General features: G+C 35.3%; 1 protein-coding gene across 12 annotated transcripts in view; it reads right to left on the reverse strand.

Moving 5' to 3' along the window:
* The window catches only part of LOC141410877 (uncharacterized), a 137,070-nt gene extending 111,435 nt beyond the window's left edge, over nucleotides 1-25,635 (reverse strand). For 6 of the 12 annotated variants that reach the window (XR_012435682.1, XR_012435681.1, XR_012435678.1 and 3 more), the window contains exons 1-5: nucleotides 25,468-25,632; nucleotides 20,682-20,766; nucleotides 18,077-18,180; nucleotides 4,983-5,903; nucleotides 639-855 (exon numbers count right to left, since the gene is read on the reverse strand). The gene's annotated coding sequence lies outside the window, so the exon portion shown is untranslated. Of the gene's footprint in view, nucleotides 1-638; nucleotides 856-4,982; nucleotides 5,904-18,076; nucleotides 18,181-20,681; nucleotides 20,767-25,467 lie in introns of all 12 variants that reach the window. The other 6 variants (XR_012435674.1, XR_012435671.1, XR_012435675.1 and 3 more) reach the window with 4 other exon arrangements.
* Between the last annotated feature and the right edge of the window lie 743 nt (nucleotides 25,636-26,378).

The raw sequence follows: 26,378 nt of genomic DNA on the forward strand, positions 1-26,378 counted from the left end.
GCATGGCAATGGATAAGACAGAATTCATAATAGTGGCTAAACCACAAGTAGTCATGGACTTTCTTGAAGGAGACTTCAAAGTACTAGCAATGTTCTAATTGTGAGGTCGTGTAACAGATTAGTAAGGTCATGATTCTTAATTATCCCTTATAGTGTGTGTATGTGATTTACACACTTTTGAATATATAATACATTTCATAATAAACACTTAAAAAGCAAAAACTTTTTGAATATGATACATAAATTTCACAAAATCATATAGAAATACGTATTCTGAAGAAATCAAATTGCCTCAATTTAAGCTGAATGTACTCAACGTGAAAACAAACCAAGTAATCGAAACTATAGACTTAACAGGTGTAGAACCTGGTTGATTCATTCAATTTACATTTCAACTGGACAAATGGCCTAAACAACTGAGTAGCTTTGAACAGTTCAAAACAGCATCCATTCTAACTTTATTCAAGGAGGTGTACTGTTAATTTGACTTGACTGAAGAACATATTAATGAAATTGTTTTGATCAAAATTTAGACTTTTTATGTTTTATAAAATCAAATTTACCTTTTCATCAAAATATTACTTTCTCCTCAAAATTACCATAAATTTTAAAAGACTGGATTTAAAATTCAATGTTACCTGGCATTCCATGACTTCTCATTCTTTCCATCCTACAATCTGACTTTAGAGGTGGTGAAAGTGCTGCTCCAATGGTGAGCCCATCTAACATGGCACTTCTTTCTAAGTCTTCTGGTAATGGAGGAAATTCATTTCTTTCAATAGGTGTTTGATTAACACTTACTGGTATCTTTTCAGAAGGTAGCAGTTTCCAGCATCTTCTTTCATAGACTGTGAGCTATAAATCAAAAAAAATAATAATTTTTAAACACCACAATAACAACTACTGCTTTACTGAATAAAATTGCCAGAGTAAATTTGCATAAACTTACTTAGTGAAAAATACCTATTGAACAATTATGGTCTAGAAAGCAAAGAGGAAGTAGTAGTAACAACATAGAGACCTGGAATTTACACTTCTGAGGTGATTCATATATCATTAATGCAAAACTTGGATTGAAACTCAAATTTGTCTCATTACATATTCTATGAATTTACCATTGTTTACTCTAGCATTGATTGTAATAAATTATTCCTACTAGTGACACAACTGCCATTTAATAACAACACCTGTACCAACAATAATTGAGTGCCAGGGACTGTTATTAGTGTTTTACCTCACTTATTCATTTATCTTACAAAATTCTTGTGGACTGTTGTCTACACTTTGTAAATCCTTGGGCGCTGATTTCTAGACTTTGCAATAAGAAAGCATAGGTAGAAAGTGGTGAAGCTAGGGTTTGATCCCAATCATTCAAACCCCAGAGTTAGACTTTTAAACTATGAACCCTATTGACAAGGCAACAAGGAAAAATTACTTAAGCACATTTTAAAACTAAGATTTATGTACACATTCTGGACTCCATACAATATTCACAGGAAATGTGTTGAAATTTTCACTACTCAGTAAACTTCAGACAATTTGTTATTACATCAGTACGAAAGATCTAAGTAAAACAACGGGAAGGAAAAATTACTGACTTCCTATACCATCAAAAGACACAATAATGTTGTCTCACTTTGTAGGATGGGGAAAAGGAAACATAATGACATTTTTATATTTTATATACTTTTATTATGAGTTTTGGAGACCAGAAATAAGGCAAAGCACTGGAGATACAACAGTGACTACGAACACAAGCAATAAAGGTTAATGTGGGAAGTTCTACTTTATTGACCTTTGAAATACTCATGTGGTATTATATCCAATCAGGAATCATAAACAACATTTTCATAATAGATGATAGCACAAAATTATGCATGGGACATAAATGAACACTATAGTTTCTTACACGTATGCATCATAAATTCCAATGAACCCAAAGTAAGTAAGAATTGACAATTCTAGAATTCCTCAACTTGCTTTTGATTAGTACCTTCTAGGATGTCCACAAATCTCTGGGCTCTTTCAGGCTTTATTTATGTAACATGGAACATTGACAATGGCCTTTCTAACATAGTACTTTGGTGTGATGACATCCAATATGATTCTCCCATGAGCATGTCTGGCTACTCTCTTTATTTACCTCTTGTAAATAATTCTCAGTATTTATATGTAACAATTCATCTGCCTTCAAACTTTTGCTGTCACAATAAAGAATATCCTAAGGTATTACTCAGAATCATAGAATGTAAACAGAGAAATGGCATATGCTACAGAAGGCTGTATAGATTTGTTTACATAACTGTTGAGACCTTTGAACCATCATTATATGCAAGGTGTCAGGGTGCTGCCACTGATGAATGGATTAAGGAAGTGTGATATTTATATATAATGGAATTTTATTCAGCCACAAAGAAGAATGAAATTTTGTCATTTGTAGGTAAATGGATGGAATAGGAGAACATCATCTTAAGGGAACATAGCCAGGTTCAGAAGGACAAAAGCTGTACGTTTTCTCACATATGTAAAATATAGACCTAAAACACATACAGCAATATTATGAAAAATAGGTTACACTGAGGAAAGATCACATATGAAGGAGAGAGGGTAAAAGAAGGAAGGTAAGAAGGTGAATATGGTTGATGTACTCTCTATACAAGAATGGATATAGAATTTTAAATTCTGTCGAAATCACCCTAAGAAGGGAACAAAGGCAGAAAGAACAAAAATAGAGATGAACCAATTTGAGTTATAATGCATATATACATGGAAAGTCACAAGGAAACTCCCTCTGTAGATATTTTAAACGAATGAAAATGTCAATTTTTTCCTTCTCAAAGTTGGAAAACTGAAGAAGGGTGGAACAGGTCCTGTGTGGAGGGGTGTGGTTGGTACCAGTTGTGGGGAGGGAGAAGGTGGGGAAAGAGTGTGGGAAGGTGAATATAGTGCAAATACTGTGTACACATGTATGTAAATGGAAAAGTTTCTGAAATAATTCCAGGAAGGGGCGGGGGGGAGGAATAAAGGATAATGATGGAGGGGGGTGAAATCAAGTATGATGTATTTGATACATTGTATGATATATCTGATATATGGTAAGCACTTCTGTAAATGCAACAATGTGAGAAAATCATTTGATTTCTGGAAAGAAGATAATTGTACTTCACATTAACATTGCATAATAATGATAATACACTGAGTGGCAAAGATAACTATAAAGTTACAGTAAATTTTCTTCAAGTATTTTCATACTACTTTGAATAAAACTTGCTTACAGTTGCTTATTTTTCTTCATTCACATATACATATGTATTATGTATCAAAACTAGAATACGGCAGAATATATGCTTTAATATGCCACTCATGCAGTAAACATTCTACCATTATTAAAAAGCCCATGCCATTCATGCATTAAATAGCCTAACAATTTTTAATCTCAGAAATAATACTCATGGCAGGAAACTGGAAAATGGAAAAGAAGCCATATAAACTACCTCTTGGTCCATGTAATTCTTAGGATTTTAATGGAGGCTGTAAATATTTTTATAACTTAAAAAACAAATGAAATCACACACTATTTTCCCCATTTTGTCAGAGCATTTTTATATTCATTGTATAATATAACTTTTAACGGGTAAATTGTAAATTGTCATGTGACTATAAAAACAACAACCAATTCTTTAATGCCAGATATTTGGCTTCTTCTTTGCACAGACATCTTTTCACATAATTCTGGCACTTTTTTCCTACCTGAGTTTGTCAAACAAGAACTGCTGAGTTAAAGGATAAATGTACCTTAAAACTATTTATTAAAAAATATTAAATGGACCTTTGGGAAGGCTGAACCAATTTCTATTCATGTAGAAGTGAATGGAAAAGTCCATTTCCCTGACTGTCACAAAAACTAGAGAATATCATTCTTTGCTAAACCAAAGATCAAAAAACTGGTAACATTTTTAGCCATGAACTTGAAATTTTTTAATGTCAACTTAGTCATGTGAGCTTTTGTACACTGTCTATAGCCTTGACCTGTATTTCTAAGGAGGGCTAATGCATTTGTATTTTTCTTAGCAATTTATAATCCAACTTCTTCAGAAAATTTTCATTGACATTATATAGTTTTAACTTAAAGTTGTTCTAGTAAATCATAAATATTCAGGATATAAAATGCAACACAGGAGGGTATATAATGAAAAGTAGGTTCAAAATGACTTTTCTTTAGACCTTATGTATTTGGCAATCATAAAGTTAACAAAAACATTGTGATTCATAATTTCCTTTTTTCATGTAAAATAACTTGTCAGGTCATTTTTACAACCAGAAACAGAAGAAATTGATCTTATAAAGTCATTGCTGCAAGGGAATCTTGCAAGCTCAGTTTCACACTGCTACATCCACTGATTCTAAGAATATGTTTTTATTTTAGCATCTCTGAAATTGGGATGCATTTTACAATCAATGGCATCTGACCATGTCTGGAAAAACAATTTTCTTTCTTTGTGACACATAAAATAATGCCATACTTTGTTTGATCTTTCTTGATATAAACAATACACTTTCATTCACGTAGAAAATTTCCTATCAATGACTAGAACTTTGGTTATGATATTAAAGTGAGTGCTAGATGGTCAGATTTTTGTAGCAGTAATAAAGTTAAGTATTTCACAAACTTCATTAATTTCTTGAAATTTTCCGTCACCTGGCACAACTTCCTAGGTGACATTAAAAGATGGTCAAAGAATAAGTGTCACAGGGGATTTGATACATTAGCTTCATATTTTTGTGTCCAGATACTTTCATCAGCTATCCAGGCTGCCTCTGTTCACTGAGCTGCAATGACATTTAAAGACCTTAATCTTCTACCTCAGAATTTTGTGAAGTTATCACTTTCTAAAGAAAAAAATTGTCAAGTAAGAATTTTAGAGATTTGACAATGGTTTCCTTCAGCAAAGTGGCACTACAGTAATAGAAAATCATTGTACCTTTCATTTTTTCTTAAGGGTGAAACAGCCTTGGATCCTCTTCAGTTCTGATTCCATTGTTAGCCCACTGATCTCTGCCGCCAGGTGTGTGTGGTTCACCATGCCAATTGAAACACTATTAGATTAACATGCAGAGGTTCAGAAGTCACCAAGTGACACTGTCTCTGTGTCTCAGTCAGTCTACTCTTGTCCTGTTCATCCTCAAACACAACTTTTTGTGTTGGCTCTGTAGGGATGTAAACTCCTTCATAAGTAAATAGAAACATAGTTTTTAGATATCAAAACTCCAAAATAGAACAGTGCAAACATATTTCCTTTCTTTCTTTCATATTCTCAACCAGCCTTCTTCTTCCTCTTCTTCACCAAAATTACTTATTTTTTAAAATCAACCTGTCCCAAATACCCACTGTCAAATACTTTAGCCCCATGATTGAAATGAAGTCTGTCTGAATCCCTTAAGAACATACTCTGTGAGAGTCAGGGAGGACTCAGATCTCAGAAGATACGATGAGCAACTTGATGTCCCTTTTAGTATTATGGCTAAACAGAAATTATAAAATCATAAAAATGTCTGTCACCTGCTTGTCCAAAGGTTTCTGAAGATTTTGACATTATTCCCGATGAATCAGAGATAAGTGAAAAGAAGTTAAGCAATTTATTCATGTTCTGCCAGCACTCAGCTGAAGGCTCACTGTCTTCTGATGCCATAATTGAATCAGAATCATTCACATAAATAGGCATGATCCATCATATCTTCTGAACCTTTGCTAAACACTTTTGAAGTTCTTCTTTCAGATATTCCTATAGATGATTTACTTCAATATTCATTTTTGTGGTTGTCATTGTTAGTCTGTTTGTTCTCTGCATTAGTTACTCTTTTGTAATCATTATGACCTCTTCTAAAACTGTGGCTGAAGTCAGCTGAATGAAAATCCAGATGTTAAAAAGAAAAGGGCATAGTTTACTTACTTTTTCTAGAACTGCACATTTTTACAAATTTTTAAGCAAAATAATCTCCAAGGTGAATGACAGTAAAAGCCTTTGTAATAGTTTTAAGTAACAGCTTCAGGAGATCATACATTTTCACTGGACCAGACTTTGTATAAATCAGAGGCTAGGCCTAAAGTGTTCCTTGTTGGTTTTAGTCTAAAGCTGATCAATAAATCAAAATTAATCTTCTTACACGAGTGAATTACTTCAAAGTGATAGGAGAATTGTTCTTCCCACTTGATGCACACCTGAGGGTACTGGAATTAAGAGCTAACTATAAATCAGGTAACTTCCGCAATAATCCCATTGCTTCCATACTAAACTATACATTTAATGTCCAAACATATAATATAGATTAAAAAGGAAATCCTCCTGGTATACTTTTCCAAGTTGTAAATGAAGAGAAAAAACAACTGAAATGAAAACAAGAAATGTATACCTAAAATACTAAAAATTCAATTTGAAAAATTTTTTGGCACATCCTCTGCCAAAATACTTTCATCTAAGAATATTATTGTCAATTTTAACATTAAAAGCGAGAATATCTCAAATTTCCATGAACCAACTACCAATTACCAATAAATCTCAAGCATCTGAACGGTAAAATGGCTATTTTACTCTTCTTCTTCCAAGTGCATTATAAATGGAAAATCATACAAGTCAAACTAACCTAAGAGTTTTTTCTGTTACCAAAAATATCAGAAGCTTCTTCAATATCCTCAATTGATACAAGAATTAAAAGAGACAAAAAATACACAATTGAAAAAAGCGAGAATCTAAAACACATAAGGTTGGCAAGAAATTCTTAAATGCAGATGACTTAGGCTAGAGTGGCTCAAATGGTTAAGAGCCCAGTGCCAAAAAAAAAAAAACCCCACAGGAGACACAAAAAAATCTGCATGTATGATGAGCCAGTCATCCAAGACAAAATGCTGCCAGATAACTAAAGAGTTGGCATGGATATTTTAAAACCAAAGTTACAGTTAAAATTTTAAATTATTTATTCAGTCTGTAATATTTGCAACTCTTTTACTGGTAATGGCAAAGAAGTAAACAAAACTATTTATGAGACTCACTGTATGTCAGTCTCTATTCTAAATGGTTTAGTAACTTCACACTGTTTATAGTCTATAAGAATCATATGTTTATACATGAAATTGTAACCCAAAGTTGTATACAATAAGTAGCACACTGAACAATATGGTACAAAAACACAAAACAAAACAAAAAACTAATGAGACTGAAATGAGTGACTAAGGAAAGTATTACAAGCTGAGATCTCCAGATAAATTAGAGCTTAAGGGGAAATTACAAGACCACTAAGGAATAACAGATTAACATGAGTTTACTGTAAAAATATGGAATACTCAGAACTGGCACAATAATAAAAAAAACTACAAGCACGAGGCCTTGAGTTCAAACCCCAGTACCACCAAAAAAGAAAAACTAAAAGGACTGCCAAGTTAGGACACAAAGACAATAACATAGAATCACTCAAACAACTTCTTTGGGAACATAAAAAGAGAATTGCTCTTGGAAGAAGATCTGGTATGTGGCAATATTGCAAGGCTTTTACTAAGCCCAGAAGCAGGCTGTAACTATAATCTAATTATATGTATATAAAATGTGTGTCTTCATACAATCCTTTACATATTTTATATGTATAAGCTACATATTATCTAAGTGGATGTACCCAATCATGAAGATACATGCACTATGTTTGTTCAGATACACATTTATATACAAATATATCATTTTATGAAAGCCATATACTACAAACAGAAACACAAATTCAGGTCAGATCTTTTAACCATAAATAAGGAGTGAATGTTGATATTAACATTTTGATTCTAGATTTGATGGTCAATTTGAATAAATTTCAGTTACTGCAGTTTAGTTAAATAATTCCCTAACAACATGATTAAAATTGCTAACTAATGTTACTGTAAGCAAAGCACAAACTTGCCACCAGTTCTTTAGCCCAGAAATCACTACATTAACAACATCAAAATCATTAGCCCATAACTTCATTTCATTCAAAGTTTGTAAATCTTTAAAGCACAGTTCTTAAGTCAGTTTACACATCACTGAGGCAGCAAGGCATGTAGTTACTGTGTTGTACCCTTATTTCCCAGTGATAAATCTCCATGCATTTCACAAAAATGGAGAATCAAAACAGGAAACTGGACAACGAAGATGAAAATTAAGCAAAGAAATAAAAAATGATAGCACTGGCAGTGAAATTCAACTGAACATACGTGGAGGTGCAGAAGAAACAGATGACGATAGAAATGCTCATTCTTCCACTTTTTAGGAGACTGTCAGCCAGGGCTCAGTGAAGGGGAACTTAATGACTACAGAGGAAAGTGCTGTGACATTGAAGGGTGATGATCTCCCAGGGGAAGTGATGATGACAAAAGTGTCAGGGTAAAAAGAAGGTACTTCATAATGTTGAAAGTATGAAGTATAAAATGCTGAAACTGATCCACACTTATGACATTTGGACATTTTGCCAATGCACAGAAAATAGGCTCATTCTGTATGGTAACTTATATGACAAGAAAGAAATAATTATTCAATGACTTTTTTGTATTTTTTTCTTTTTCTTTTATTAATATGGGCATACAATGTTTGGGTCATTTCTCCCCCTTTCCCCCCAACCCCCTTAATCCCCCCTCCCCCTCCCTGTTCCCACCCTACCTCCTCACTACCAGGCAGAAACTATTTTGCCCTTATCTCTAATTTTATTGAAGAGAGAGTATAAGCAGTAATAGGAAGGACCAATGGTTTTTGCTAGTTGAGATAAGGATAGCTACACAGGGAGCTGACTCGCATTGCTTTCCTGTACATGTGTGTTACCTTCTAAATTTTGTATTTATTATACAAAGATATAAAGCAGCTTAATTTTCAATGTTTGTAAAATATGTTTTACTTTTTCCATTTTCATTAACATTAACATTAAGCAGTAATGTTTTGACAAACATTTGTCAAGGTCTCAAAACAAAATTTTCCCACTAACTTTTTATAATCATTTCACAATTTGAGCTTGTTACATTATTGTTATGGTACCACACTATTGTGCAAAGCAAGGGCTCCTCATGTTTAATTTAAAAAAGACCATCTGGAACAGGAGCTGTGGCACATGCCTATAATCCCAGCTACTCAGGAAATGGAGATCAGGAAGATCATGGTTCAAGGGCAGCCCAGGCAAAAAGTTTGAAAGACCCTATTTCAATCAATAAGCCAGGAATGGTGGCAGGTATCTGTGATCTCTGGTACACAGGAGGCCATAGGTAGAAAAGATCATGATCTAAAGCTACTTTGGGCAAAATCATGAGACCCCCACTTGAAAAATGACTAAAAATAGAAAAAAGGGCTGGGGTTCAAGTTGCAAAGAATCTGCTAGCAAGCAAATGGCCCTGAATTTAAACCCCAATACCAGACACAGAAAACAAAATGCAATTTCGATGTCCCTGTGTTATTAGAAAAACTTCAGATATTTTGACCTGAAAAAATTTAAGAAAATCATTTTTCATATATACCACAAAATTTAACAAAAAATGAATCTTACTAAATTATTTTAAAATGTAAAAAGAATAATTCAAATGAAAAATATACTATACTAAGCTATATATTGGATACAAGTGTACTTTACTTTTATCCCTTGCCAAGATATAAAAATAGTATGAAACTCAGAATGCTGCATAAACCTCATCATAAATACAGCTCATGATGATATTTCACTATTTCTAACCACTGTGAAGAAGACATACCCAAAGTCAAATTCCAAATTCTGAAAATTTACTACGTAAATTATTGCCTGTGCTAGCTATACTCTAAATATGACTCCTACTCTACTACTAATACAAAATACTACCTGGTAGTCAGGCGCTGGGCTCACACTTGCAATCCTAGCTATTCAGAAGGCAGAGATCAGGAGGATCGCAGTTCAAATCAACCCAGGCAAACAGTTCCACATGACCCTATCTTGAAACAAACCATCAAAAAAATGGCTGGTGGAGTGGCTCAAGCAGTCAAGGTGTATGCCTGGAGTTCAAGCCCAGTACCACAACAACAACAAAAAAATTCCTACCTGCTAAATGACAATATTGGAAAAAGGAACAAATGATTAATACAAAATATTAAAGCCTATAAAGCCACAAAAAGTACACTTATATAAGCTAAGTGTCTAAGTGTTGAGTACAAAGGCTCATATATGTACTAACATGCTACAAAGATATCGCAAAAACAAACTTATCCATTTGTAATAATACAACCAGTTAATAAGAAAATAAAGTTACTACTAATGTCAAAAAGAAATTATCATCTTATTGAGATATTACAATTACTTTCATACCGGGATTAAGAAAGCAATGTTAAATAAAAATATATATTTTTTGAGCAACATTTTACACAAAAATGCATGTGTTTGATTTTTGACTTTCTTTTTTTTTCCAACCCAATTTATGATCCTGAATGATTTCACTAGCTATGAGGATGACTCAGACAACATTCTAGTTCTGAACTTATGCGACTTCCTTCTGCCTCGGAACCTTCACTTAATTGTTACAGAAACGTCCTAATGTCCATATTTACTTTGAGATTAAAATTACCATATAACTCTCAATATTGACACTGACTGTTAGTGATACCAAATTAACCCATCAAAAGATATAGATTGGTGAGCTTCAAACCTGAATTAGTAAAAAGAGACAAAGAAATTCACTTCTTACTCATAAAATGAACAACACATCAAGAGGAAATAACATTCATTAACTTATACGTGCACAGTATCAGTGTACCTAACTTCATTAAACAAACACAGACCTCCACACAATTGTCGTGGGACACTTCAATATTTCACTGTCACCAATAGATAGGTCATATAGACAAAATAAATCAACAAAGAAATTCCAGACCAAATGGACATAAAAGACACCTATAGAGCATTTTATCCAGCAGCAGCACAATACACATGCTTCTCAGTGGCCCGTGGAACTTTCTCCAAAAAGAAAGCAAGTTTTAAGAAATATATTAAATTTGAAATAGCCCTCTGAATAATGTCTGACCACAATGGAATAAAACTAGAGCTCAGCAACAAAAGAAACAGCAGAACATATTCAAACAGCTGGAGACTGAACAACACATTCCATATGACCAGTGGGTCATGGAAGAAGTAAGGGAGGAAATCAAATGGTTCCTGAAATGTATTGAAAATAAAAATACAACCTACCAGAACCTATGGGACATAGAAAGGGTAGTGCTAAGGAAAATGTTTAAGCTATGAGTGCCTTCATTGAAAACACAGAAAGATCTCAAATAAATGAAGTAATTCTGGATCTCAAAATCCTAGAAAAACAAAAACAACCTAAACCCAAAAGCAGCAGAAAATAAAAAAATAGAAACCAAAAATCTTTACAAATTATCAACAAAACAAAAACTTGGATCTTTGAAAAGATAAATAAGGTTGATAAATACTTATCAAATGTGACTAAAAGGAGGCAAGAAAGGACACAAACTAGGAAGAAGTGAAAAAAGGGTATCACAAGTACTAATGAAATCCAGGAGATTAAGGAATTCTTTGAAAACCTACATTCAAATAAACTGGAAAATCTGGAAGAAATGTATACATTTCCAGATGCCTATGACCAACCAAAATTAAACCAAGAGGATAAAAACTACCTAAGTTGCTCAATTGCAAGTAATGAAATTGAAGCAGCAATAATCTCCCCAAGAAGAAAAGCCCAGTACCCCATACATTTACTGTTGAATTATACCAGACTTTAAAGAACTAATGTATATATACAATGGAAAATTATTCAGTCATAAGGAGAATGAAAGTTTGTAGTTCAGAGGGATATGGATGGAACTGGAGAGCATCATGTTAAGTAAAGTAAGCCAGATTCAGAAAATGCAATATGCTTTCTCTCAGATCCAAACACAAATACAAGCACTATTATACATACACACACACACACACACACACATATATATATATATATATATATATATATATACACAATATTTTTCCAAAAGTGGAGCTGTTAGAGGAGGCTGAGGATAAAAAGAGCTGAAAAGAAAAAGAGAGTGAAAAATACTGAAATACATCACATCTGTGCAGGAATAAGACACAAGGAAACACACTGAAAACTGTTGAATGATACAGAATGGGGGAAAAGTGTGAGGAAGAGCAATACAGGGTACTAGAAACAAAATGGGCTATAATATATGTATATATGGAGCTTTCACAATGAAACTCCCGGTATAACTATTCTATATGAATAAAAATGTTAAAAAATGAAAACAAAAGTACTGGGGTGTGACTCAAGTAAGAAAGTACTTGAGGCCTCTGAGTTCAATCCCAATACAACAACAAAATAAACGTGGGGGGGCAACGAGCCAGGAAAGGGAATATATGAATCTCAAATGATGTAACTATTTGCACTGAAAACAATTTGACTGTAGTCCTCAGGGCTGGAGGTTTAATTCGGTTGGAAACACTGCTTAACAAACAAGAGGCCCTGGGTTTGATGCTCCACAACACGGGGGAAAATTTAAATGGCTGCAGTCTACATGTCTATGAAAAATCTACCATGGGCAACACTGTTAAGCTTAGCTTTATTTTTTTGGTGGTTTGGGGGTTCAAATTCAGGGCCTCATGCTTGCTAGGCAGGCACTCTTACTGCTTAAGCCACTCTGCCAGTCCTTTAGCTTAGCTTTAATTTGAAACTTTCAGTTTGCTCTGGATACTGAAGATATTTAATTCCTACCAGACACTGCAGTTAGCATTTACAAGAAGTTCAAAACCTATACAAGTTGTATACACGAGGGTGTTTTATAATATAAGGGAATTAGACAAGATGTCATCAGACCTAGATTTGTATTCTGTCTCTACAACTTCCAATCATAGGAATTTACTTCTTTATTTGAAAAATGAAGAGTTTTGAAAACATTAGTTATTGTCAAATTGACGGGGAAGTGTGTTAAACTGAATCCTAGGTAAATAGCACAGAGTGGGAAGTATCAGGTCAAACCATTTTAATTAACTCCTTGCAGTTTTATCTATTCACATGACATCCTTACACACTGAAAATAATTTAGAACAAAATTGCTAATACAAACATAGGAAAATTTTATTTTTTAAATCATAAATCAGCTATACCTATATACACAGGATTTTTGTATCAGCTCCAGTGTCATCTTATGTAAACTAAACATGTGGGGAAAGGTTAAGTCAGAAGAGCCAATCATCTAACAAACAGTCTGTGAGATTAATAGAAGCATGAAACGTAGAGGAAAATATGGTCCTAAAGTAAATTCATCTCTAAGGAACAAACTGGCTAGACTTTACAAACTAAATCAGAGGCAGAAATACTTAGCCAGCTCAAAGTGAAATTAGTGTGTGAAAGCTGAGACTGAACTGAAAAGGACTTGGCTTTTAGGAATAAGGGTTAGTCACTGATGCAGTATAAACAAGTAATATATCTTCACTAAAATGCCAACTTTACTGCTTATAGCCAAATAAAATACAAAAACAATTCCAGAATATCTTCTCCACAAAGTCTAACATACATAATAGTACAGAAAATAACTCAAATTTTAGAATTTATTTATATTTATGAAAAGGCAAAATTATAAGATTCTCAATATACTAACCTAGTGACTATGAAAAACCAATTTTCTCCCACTGAAAATGCTTCTAGGAACTACAAAGAAAATAAGTTAAAATCTTGTCTAACAACTGATGTTCTAAAATCTAGACTAACATAAACATTGTAAATCACAGATGGGAATGCAAAATGCCATTTGAAACATTCTCTGAATATTTTATCATATAAAATAACTAAATTTCTGTTCAAACTTACCTAATAAATAACTTTAGTGGTTAAAATGCTTTTTTGAGAAATGAAGTCTGCCTCTTATTCTAATTTCTATTCATTTTTATTTCAGTAAAGATGCTAAACACTAACCCATTCATGGAGGATGAAGAGAGCATATAGGGGAAAAGGAATAATACAAAAAAGAAGCCATAACAGTGAAGTAAAAGTAAAATCTAAAGTAATTTAGGCTGGCTCAAACCTATAATAATTTTAGACACTTTTAATACTTAAATCTATTTTCTTAGGAATAAGTTATAAATGAGGATAAGATGCCTAGTTGTGGCTACCAAAAAGGAAATAAATCTTTTAAAAATGTATCAAAATTTAATTGGAAAGTTCCAAAATTATGTGGATCATAACCAACATTTCAAAATCTCGACTTGAGGATCCAGAAACACAAATGGTCCAAAAAAATTAAAAATAGATGAAAGGGGTATACTTGCATATGATACGTATTTCAACAGAATAAATAGGGAAGAATAAAATAGATTCTATATTCTATTAAGCCAAATACTAGAGAGAAGTGCAATACATAAAACAATGCCTCTATTCTCACTTTATTACACTGGAAAAGATAGTTTTCATAAACTATGTTGTAAATAGATAATGACTTATCAGTATTAATGAGTTAAAAATATTTCTATACTTATCAGGCATAATTTCTGATTGAATAAATATGAACAGATAGAATTCACAAAATATAAGCTCTTTGGAGTCCTCAATAATTTAGAAATATACAAAGGTTTTTGAGATAAAAATTTGAGAAGCACTATTGAGAAAGTAAAGACAAAGTCCACTCTTGAAACCAGTGCATAATGTACAGTGGAATGGTCAGCAGCAAGTACAGTGGGGAGGTTAGGAGCAAAACCAGGAGCACAGCCATGAAAGATGATTTGGAGAGAAAACTATGAGATGACAAAAAAAGGCTCTGATGATAAAAGCAAAGTCAGGCCATGCAATTAGTTCTACTCCTCCCTATGTGAGAGGGTGAGGTAGGAGAATCAAATGAATCCAGGAATTCGAGACCAGGCTGGGCAACATAGCAAGTATTAATAAGGACAAGAGGTGTGGCTCAAACAGTAAAGTGTCTGCTTTGCAAGCACAAAGCCCTGAGTACAAACCCCACACATGCACCTCACACACACAGAAAGCAAATAAGCAAGTATGAAGAAAACAGAAGCTGAAGAATATGGGAATGTTAGGAAGATCAGAATGGTGGAGAGGCCATTTTAGCCACAATATAGTTACATCCAGAAATTTAAAGGTTAGGCTAGAAATGTAGGTACAGATAATCATGAAAGACTAATATGCTGAGTAACAACTTAATCAGGCAACCAGAATGCTACCAAAAGATTTTCAACCAAGAAGAAGTAACAGCAACATACATTTATATACTAAAGCTTAGTAATGTATATTAAAATGTGAAACATTTAAATATCTATAAATGAAAGTTCTGATTCCATAATTGAACTTTTGAAACACATGAAAAAATGAATTCCTATCATGTTGATTCTGTTTGGGGCTATACATTTTCTACCACCAGAAAATGACAAATCCAGCTTGATTTCTAAGCAAGGTAGATTAAAGAATGAGAACATAAGCAAAAACTTACTAAACTCAATTCTTAGTTATTCTAACATGTAGGAAGTTGGTATTGGGTAAAGAAAATAAGAAAAATTTTAAAAAGACCCTGGCATACATAAATATACATCTTTTTAGAACTAAGAGGTATAAAATATAACACTTCATAATCTGGAAGTTAAAAAAAGAGATTGCATAGCTCAAAATTACAGATGAAATTTTTAAACTTATTTTTAATAGACAAAAATTACACATATTTATCATGTTCATTTTATAATATTAGGTTGTTTCACTTACATAAAGTATAATTCCAGTCAATATTAACAGGAACATGAACTACCAACAGAGAAAATTTTCCAGTTCGAGTAACATTTTAGTACAAAACTTACATAAAATAGAAGTCAAATTTTGAACTGTGATGTTAGCACACTAAAGGAAAACTTAAAGAGTCTCCATTTCTTTGACTGATTCATTATCTCATGTTCACTCAAGATGCACTCAAGACCTTTTATTTTCTATTTTTTACCTTGATATTGAAATAATGTTAGGCTAGCAGATAGGGTGCCTCCTACAACTTTAGTGTGAGCATTTTCAAATCCTACCACCTCTCAACTATCTCAAGATTTTCTCTAGCTGGTGGAGGAGTGACTCAAGTGATGGAGTGCCTGCCTAGCAAGTGTGAGGCTGAGTTCAAATCACAGTACTGCCAAAAAATAAAAAGGAATGACAGATTTTTCTGTAAATCACAACATTTTCATATAACAATTAACAAACAAGAATTCTACAACAAGGGCTACAGGAGTGGCTCAAATGGTAGCATGACTGCCTAGGAAGCATGAAGCCCTGAGTTTAAATCCCAGAATAGCAAAAAAAAAAAAAATAGGTAATTTATGTTTCAATTTTTCAACTAGAAATTAAATTGGATTATTCATTTCTATGTACCCCTATTTCAGAAATGTTTTACAAATCTGTGTTTAGCTAAAATAATCTCAATATCAAGAAAAACATACTCCTTTACTGGACCAAGAGCTCACACACAAGTTTATTCACAAGCTATTTCCTCAAACAGGCTAGAAGTACTTAAAAGAAATAAAACATATGATTTTTTTTAACCAGAGAAAATGTGCTATTTTTCAATTAATCAATCTCTGTTTTAAAAGTGTAAGAAAAGCAGAACTTTTTATCTAAAATCATATTAAGAAAGTCACCTTATACTAAATATTTTGCAAAAATTGATAACCAACCTTGAAAGAAAGTCATTAAATATGTTACAGTAAATGATATTTGAAATTTGATTAGTTTTTCATGAAAATTATGTCAAAAACATTTTTCTGCTTACTACCATCTTTTTCTTACAGAAAGGGATTTTATTGAATAGGAAAAAGTCATAAATTCTAGATGCTAGGAAAGGGGACAGGTGTAAAAGAAGGAAGGATTCTACCCTTAATTAAACTTAGAAGATAATAGCCCCATGCTATGTTTATGAAGTTCTATTTCTTACTAATATTTGGTATTTCCGTTTATGGTTTTTTTTGGCCTTCATAAATAATTCACAATAGTTTGCTTTTACCAAATACAAAATGTAGAACTTGAAGTTTAAATGGTAAACTAATCCTATCTACAAATCATAAAGCATCATATTCCTGGTGTGTACACTTCACCTGTACCCATATTACTTCTCTCCTGTATACTACTGTGTCCTGAACTCAGAAGAAAATCGCATTTGCAGCTTATTTTACTGCGGGCCTCAACTGTGCAACATGCTAAGAGGAAAAAAATAAAGCCTAGCCTCTCGCTGAGCCTTGTGACAACATATACACAAAATGTCTTTCTATGGTATCTACTACACAGAGATGTTCAGGAAGTATTGCTACTCTTTTTCCTTTCTTACCTGTCCCATTTTCCTCTGCACATTTCAAGTTCCTCTGCCAAAATTCAGATCAAACACCATTCATTCATGAACATTTTCTATACAATGAGAGCCTATGATGAGTCTCTACTCCCACTTCCTGCATGGGGACAGGAAATGTCTCTCTTCTTTTTTACCCATTTCACCTCACATTTATCCTGTTATACTAAATTTCTTTCCTAATAAACTTTACTATTATTTTTGTTACAAAAAATAATAGTGTACAAAAATACTAGGGAAGTACTATCTTCTTTCCCCAGTATTACTATTGTATTTCTTCTTCCCTTTCATATTCAATCATTCACTCTTTGCACCTCCCTCCCTCCCTCTCCCCTCTCTACAATACTGTATTTTGAACTATTTCATTCTATTTAATGTAAAAATAAACTTATCATGACAATTTATTACATTTTTAAGAAAACAAAACTGTTCGTGTGTATGTTGGGGTTGGATGGGAAGGTGATCTGAAACAAGAAAAGTAACCTAACTGCCATGTTTTTTTTCTCTTCCCATCTTTCCTAAGTCAAATAAGGAGGTGATTAAGAAAATGTAAAGAGCATTCCAGAGCAGTCTCCAGAGTCAATATTCAAGAAACAGATACATTAAAGTCTTTCCTAAAAATAAATAAATGCCATTAAAAGCATTCCAAGTTTGGTAAATCACTGCTTAAAATCTCACAGTTGTTAATCCATATGAAATATACAACAAAGTACAAGAGAACATAGTCTACTTACCAACAAGGAGCCACACAACACTGGAATTGAGTGATTTGGGGACAATGTTGTCAGGCTTCCTTTGATCCACTACTGGATGCTTTTCTAGTTCAGCATCTGAAGAGCTAAAATATGCCAATGGTTAAGTATAGAATGAGCAATTCATAAAATTACAAGAGGAACCAAGGGGGGGAATTTATTGAATAAATGAGCTTTATTACATCAAGTTGTTTCCTTGAAAGAAAAAAGGTAAAAATGCAACTAAATAAACTCAATTTCAAAATAAAATGTAACAGAATGGGTATTTGTAATGTCCTGATTTCATCATTTTAATGTGAGTAGTGACTAAGGTTAAGTTACTTAGGTTTACATGATTACTCTACTCTTTTTAATAATCTTATAAGCTCACACTTAGCTTTCTTAGACTTGGAAATACGGAAAGCTGCCTTTCTTTTCTGAGTACTTGTTTTTCCTCTCTCTTTTTTTCCTTTATTGTTGTGCTGGCTGTGGGGGTATATTGTGGCATTTACAAACATTCTTACAATGTGATTACTTTACTCTTAAATCTAATAAGAAATAACTATCTTACTCAGGCTTGGTGGGTCATGCCTATCATCCCATTACTCAGAATGCTGAGGCAGGAGAATCCCTAGTTCAAAGGTCAGCTTGGACTACACAGTGAGATCCTGTCTCAAGAACAACAAAATAGAATCTACTGCAAAATCTTCACAGGGAAAATGATGGAGCATTAAAAAAAAAAAGGAAATTGGTGTTTCCTTTTCTTCTACCCTTCCTGAGCAGTTCAACCAAAAAGCTAAAAGGTGAAGCTGGAAGGAGCAGGCATTTGTATGTGAGGTAGAGAGGAACAAACATCTTAGTAGCCTGGAGTTGGATGTCAGAGCCTGATAAGAGTAAATTAAGTATCCACTTGTGTGAAGGTTTATGGAGGACAGACAGCACCTCAGGGTCTCAAAGCCAGAGTGAGATGAACAGGGTATAGTTTTAGGAAAGAGACAAGGTGCAAGGTACTGGAGATGGAGAGGAAGAAGGGAATTTACAGCAGGGCTGAAAGTGATGAGAAGAAATCAATCTCAATTTCTTGGAGCCTGAGAAGACTGAGACCCTAAGTGAAAAGAGCATCTATGGGAAGGTGGCAAGTGCAGAATATCAGTCAGAACCACGAAGGAAGACATTACACCTGAAATGGGTAAGCAAGAGCTTCCAGGCATTCTGAGGAGTGTTTGTTTGGGAGCAGAAGTGGAAGCAGGGTAAGAAGAGCATATACATTGGAGGTGGCCCATACAGTGTGTAGGGGAGGAGAGTTAATCAATTAAATAAGTATATTAAGGATAATGAGAACCAAGTTACTCACTGCTGTAGGATATACAGAGGAGGAAAACTAGAATGAACCCTGGATGACAGACAAGAACTGGTAGTATAATTTTCAACATAAATGAATATAGAAATAGAACTACAAATATGTGCGGGTATGTGTGTACTTACATATACACTCACTAGAAAACAGCAAAACTCCAGTAAAAATGAGCAGAGAACATTGCTCCTAAAAACTACTTTTCACCAAGAGGAATTGGGGCTCCTTGAAGAAGTGGCTGATTCCACAACTAAGGCAGAGAAAGTAAAAATGAATTTTCAAAAAAAGAAAGAACTTCTCAGAGAAGCATGGGGATGTGTGAAAAGGATTCAGAGCCAACTTCAAGAGCCTCCCATAATCAGGAATGATAGTTATTTATTAAAATCCATTAAGTAAGACAGGAAATTTTGAGTCCATACCAATATAAATAATCAACTAAATTTTGTTGAGCAACAGGCTAGTCCTATCACCTCAGATTAACCTCCCCCAAATACTTATTAATGACAAGGAGAGGCTGTGAAAAGTATAGAAATTAAGTGTTCAAAGTAAACATGATGAGTAACAGGATAATTCAACATTTTACACCTCTGAGTCTAAGAATACAGCCTCCGTCGTCTATGCTGCTCTTGCCAAACGTGCATATAACTTGAAGCTGATCCACCTAGCCTCTCTCTCCTGATGGGTTATTATACTACGCTCAAGATATTCTATTTCTCTAACACTCAATAAAGGAAATGAAAGTATTTAAAATTAGAGCTAGCTGTGCTGGTCTGCACTAGCAATCCCTCTTATCCCTGCAAGCTCATCACTGGGGAAGCTGAGGCAAGAGGATCAAAACATCCAGGGTGGTCTGGGTTACAGAGTGAGTTCAAGGCCAGCCTTAGCTACATAGTTGCCTCAACAAACTATTAGAGACAAAATTCTACATCTTCTTTTTGTCCTTCAAAAAAGAAAGGCCACCCTGTATATTGATAGGATACAAATAATCTGACAGAAAATGAGTAAAACACATACACAAGTAATTTACAAAGATAATGAATAGTATCAGTACCAATTAAAGACAAATGCCATCTGTTTTACTCATCAATGAAATAAATGAAAATTAAAAAGACTGCAAGCAACTACACTGGCAAGACTTAGGAAAACAGGCACTCATACAGAATTGATAGTAATAAAGCAGTCAGTAGTCTTTGAGAAGAACAATTTATCAGATACTATAAAAACTATAAACAGGTAAACATGTTTATCTTTTACCTTTTAATTCTAGAATTCCAATCCTTGACAATATTTCTTCTGGCACAAAGATGTCTTCTCAAGGACCATTAATTGCAATATGTATCTGTATCAAACACCAAGAAACTGTAAGAACACAGTTAATTTATAGAACACTCTCATTATAAAATAATATGCAGTCTTTTCAAGACTGGGTGCCTCAAATGGCTGATACAGAACACAGCTAGGAAATATGTAATGTTAACAGAAAAAAACAAGTTAAAAAGCAAGATATATACTATTTCAACTTATGGCTTAGAAGAAGTCTGTGCATTGCATATATCTTACACCTAATATACTCTATATAATTTTTGAAAATTAAAGAAGTGATGTTTCTAACCTCCATTAAATTTTAAAATCCTGTCCCTATCTTTAGTAGGAAAAACTATATGCTAAATTCTGTAAGAACCCTAGTTTGCCACAGTAAGGTAAAGCAGATCCTAGATTTATTGAAGGAGATAAAAAAGATGTATCATCATAAAATTCATTGTAAATAAAGTTAAAGAGCAGTGACTATTACCTGGTCATTTACATAATGCAAAAACACCTTGCATGTAAAATACATGAGTCACAAAAGTGTTGCATTCTAGAGAAAGGATTTACTACCATAGAACTCTAGGGCCACAATGACTATCTATTAACAGAAAAGTAAAATAATGACTGCTGTATGGCACTCAAGAAATATTTATTACATGAGTTAACTGCTTCTAAAACAGGTTTAACCATGTCTTCTAGTAATCTCCACAGAACTCAGAATAAAAAGTACACTTACAGCCAGGTGTGATGGAGCACACCTATAATCCCAGTTCTTCAGAGGCTCTGAGGCATGAGGATCCCAAGTTCCAGGCCAGCCTACAGGGCAAAACTCTCCTCAAAAACAAGTCCAGTCCATGGGCTCACACCTTTCACCTAACCAAAACGCAGATGTTGGGAAGATCACAGTTCAAGGACACCCTGAGCAAAATATTGCTAGACCTCACCTCAACCAAATAAACTGGCACATTGTAGCAGGCAACTGTATAAACATGAGCAGATTAAAGAGCAAGCCAAATAAATGAAAAGCCTGCTGACACTTATTAATCAAGGTGAGGTCCCTGGGTTTCTCCTACCAATGTACAGGCCAAGCATGACTTATTAGATACCAAGAGTCCAAAACTCAGGTAAAATGATGTGTAGGTCACATTACATCATCCACAACTCCACTGCCATTCCCTGTGGGAGTGAGGTGTGGCCCAGTCACATCCTCAGTAAAAAACCACATTCTACCACCTTGAAAACTCTGATAGTAAGCTGAAACTAACAAGGTTCCTGAAGAAAAGTGACCCATCAAACAGCTCAATTCCAGCTCCTGTGGTTGGCCTGCGGGTAAGAGGGACCAGCCATTGCTAACACATCAGCTCCTCTAGGAACTTCTTTAGAGAACGTGGCTAATCAAACAAGCTGACCATGACTGCTAAACTCCAAGAAGAGCCTGAGATTAAAAACCCTGAGTGAACCCCCCCCCAAAAAAAGAACCCTGTCTAATAGAGAAGGGCACCTTCAAATGCCACACAGCCCAGCCTATCAATCTTAAAATGGGAGAACTCCCATTAGAAATCAGACTGAAGCACCCAGTGTAATCATTAAACTCAGACAAACAACCCACTTCCCCCCCATAAAAAAGAAACTTGGACAATTAATATTTCTATATGAATATAGATGCATATGTAATATTTAATTATTTTAAAAATCTAAACTTAAACCTTTTTCCATTCTGTTGAAATTTTAATTTCCTTAGCCTTCTCTCCTGTTACATTTTTTCCTTACTCCTGACATCCTTTTTTTTTTCATCTTTTCCTATCCTCTCTTCATGTTCTCCCTCTTGTCCCTTCTCCTCCATACTAACCACTCACTGAGTATTCTATTATAGAGACTTTACACATTACTCCCATTCTTCCTACCCCTCTCCAATCACTAACAATAGCACCCTCTCCCACAATGACTGAAACAACCATTGGCTTGGGTTGAAAAAGATTTACCAAGGTGATGGCCCATTCAAACAGGCAGGAATAGCTATACTTATAACAAATAAAGTAGACTTCAAGCTTAAGTTAGTCAGAAAACACAAAGTAGAAACCTCATGCTAATAAAGAGCAATACATCAAGATGAAGTAACAATTGTTTACTTGAATGCACCCAAAGTCAGTGTACCCAACTTCATTTAATATACACAACTATACTTAAAATCACGGGCACTCTGCACAATGATAGTGGAAGACTTCAATACTCTTCTGACACCAATACATAGGTCATTCAGACAAAAGGCAATATAAAAACTTTAGAATTCATTGACACCACAGAGCAAATGGACCTGACAGAGGTGTACAAAGTATTCAATTCTGCAACAGCACAAGGTACATTCTTCTCAACAACCCATGGAACTTTCTCTAAACTAAGTGTTTTCACTCACAAAGCAGGTCTTAAGGAATAGGAAATTTAAATGTTGAACTCACGAGAAAAAACAAAAAAACAGAGTATATTCAACCACCTGGACACTGAACAACACATTGCTCCATGATCAGTGGATCATTAAAGAAATGAGCCAGCAAATCAAATGCTCCTGGAATTTAATGAAAGTGAAAGCACAACAAAAGAAAAGAAAATGAAAGCACAATCTACCAGAGCCTATAGGACACAGCAAACTCAGTGTGCTAAGGGAAAAAGTTCATAGTCATGAATGCGTATATTAAAAACGCAAATCTCAAATAAATGACCTAACGCTGTATCTCAAACTTCTAGAAAAACAACAAACTAAACCCAAAACTACAAAGAGAGGATTAATAAAAATAAGGGCCAAAATTGATGAAATAGAGAACAAAAAAACGGCTGAAAGAAAAATCTAGTTGTTTCCTACGATAAACAACATTGATAAACCCCTAGCAAATCTGACTAAAATGAGGGAAAAGACCCAAATTAATAAAATTAGAAGTGAAAAAGGGGAAATCACAACAAGCACCAAGAAAATCCAGTGAATCATTATGGAGTATTTTGAAAACCTATATTCAAATAAATTGGAAAATGAAAGACTGGTCAAATTTCTAGATGTGTATAATCGGCCAAAATTGAACCAAGAGGACACAAATCACCTAAATGTATCTGTAACAAGCAATGAAATTGAAGGAGCAATAGAGGCTCCCAAAAAGAACTATCCAGGATTCACTGCTGAATTCTACCAGACATTTAAAGAAATAATACCAACACTCCTCAATCTTTTCCAAGAAATAGAAAGGGCAGGAATGGTGCCAATGGCATTCTATGAAACCAATATTACCCTCATCCCCAAACTGGACAAAGGCACAAAAAGAAATGAATTATAGGCCAATCACTTTATGAAATTAGATGCAAAAATCCTCTATAAAATACTGGTGAACTGAATTTGATAACGTATCAAAAGGTCATATATCATGACCAACTCAGTTTCATCCCAGGGATACAGGGATGCTTCAATATATGCAAATCACTAAATGTAATCTAGCATTTTAATAAAAACAAAGAAAAAAACATGATCTCAATAAATGCAGAAAAAACCCTTCAACAAATTCAACATTCTTTCATGACAAAACTGTTGATGAAACTAGGAACAGAAGGAAAGTGAGTCATACAATAAAGGCTATATATAACAAGCCTACAGTCAACGTCATACTAAATGGAGGAAAATTTCAAACAATTTCTTTTAAAGTCAGGAACAATACAAGGGTTCCACTTTCTCCATTAATGTTCAACATAGCCTTGTAATTTCTAGCTACAGCAATAAGATAGGAAGAAGTGAAAGAAATTCGAATACGAAAAGAAGGATGAAACTATCCTATTTCCAGATCACATGATCTTAGACCAGAAAACTCTGCCAAAAAAAACTCCACCTTCAGAAATGTAGAAGGATACAAAATCAATTCACAAAAATCACTGGCCTTTGTATATACCAACCAAGAGCAGACGGAGAAAGGATACAGGAAAACAATTCCATTTATGAAAGCTTCCAAAATAAACTTAACAAAGGAAGTGAAGTGAAAACTATAAATCATTGAAAAAAATCAAAGTCAGCTAAAACTGATAGAAAGGTCTCCTATGCTCATGACTGGCAAAGTCAATACTGTGAAACGGCTATATTACCAAAAGCAATCTACATATTCAACGCAATCCGAATCAAAATTCAAAACACATCCATCAGAGAGATTGAAAAATCACCCAAAAGTTCATTTGAAAGCACAGAAGACCATTAATAGCCAACACTAGAGATCACAATACCCAACTTCAAACTATACTTCAGAGACATAGCAATCAAAACAAAAACAGACATGTTTACAACTACGTACCGAGCTACAGAAATACACAAAGACCCAAACGCATAAAGAAAGAAAGAAGGTTGTCCGGGAGAAATTAACACGACCCTAAAAGGTCTAAGGGGTTCCCCTGCAAGAAGACACAGCCAAGCTACAAAATGCCTGGCCCTGATCGCAAACCCATTTCTCTGCCCCTCACACAAACCAACACATCTCATCCAAAGGCAGAAGTGTGCCAGGAAGCAAAGTCAAGCCAGTTTCACCATTCCCCCAGCTTGCCAAGCCCGTTAGAAATACGGACAGACTACAGAGCAAGGCGAACAAGACCAAAGCCTCCTGCCCTTTGGAACAAGAGCCCAGGGAGCCCGGGCACCCATCACAAGCCAAGCCAAGGCAAGCCAGGAAAGCCAGCAAGCAGACAAACAAGCAAGCTAGGAGAGGGAACGCACCTGGAGGTTGGCAGGCTTCCGAATACTGAATACGGGGGGACTTGACACAAACCCCTGGCCTGAGGCAAGCCACCGCCTTGAAGCGCCTGCCTAGCCACTGCCGCCGCCGCCGCCCCCGTCCCGGGCCGGCCGCTAGGGAGGTGCGCCACCGCCCAGGCGGGCGCAGGCGCCTTCCCGCCAGCACGGGTCTCCCAGTGGAGGTGGCGCTGCCGCACCGAGCTGCTGCCCGAACGTCCTCCCCTCCCCAGTGGCCCACTCCACAGCGCCGAGGCCCCAAGCCCTGGCTGGTGCAGCCCATCCGGCCGGGTCCCCTTGCTCACTCACCCGCGAGGCTGGTCGGTTCTCGGGTCCTCCGTGTGCGCGCGCGTGCGCGCCCGCGATGCCTGGCCGCTCAGGGCGGCAAAGGCCCCAGGGGGGACTTCCTCAGGCGGCCGGCAGGCAGCCTAAAAAAGACAAGCCTGTCAGAAGACAGCTTCAAGCGCTGCCGAGAGCCCAGCTGCAAGGCGCACGGTGGGGAGGCGGGGCGGGGGGGGGGGAGTAAACGTCCCAAACACCGGACTTGGCCTGCCCAGAAGGACCCACTGCCTCTCTCCCAGAGCAAAAGCACCAGGAGCCCTTCTCTTCTCTGCATTTCTCCAGGAGTCCCCGGGGCTTGGGTGGCCTGCAGGGACCTGGAGCCCATCTCTGACCCCCAGCTACAAGGCCTCCTCCCATTTGGAACTTGAACCCAGGGAGCCCAGGCAACCTTCAGAAGACAACCCAAGCTATCAAAAAAGCTAGTAGAGGGAAATGACCTGGAGATTGAAAACAACTTACAGTATTTCTCCCCTAAGTTTTCAAAATTCAACAATTAAATCTTTCCAAGTGTTCCCCACACAACCAGACATTTTCAAATGCTCTCCTCCTCTTTG

The sequence above is a fragment of the Castor canadensis genome, chromosome 9 (assembly GCF_047511655.1).
Source record: "Castor canadensis chromosome 9, mCasCan1.hap1v2, whole genome shotgun sequence".
NCBI lineage: Eukaryota > Metazoa > Chordata > Mammalia > Rodentia > Castoridae > Castor > Castor canadensis.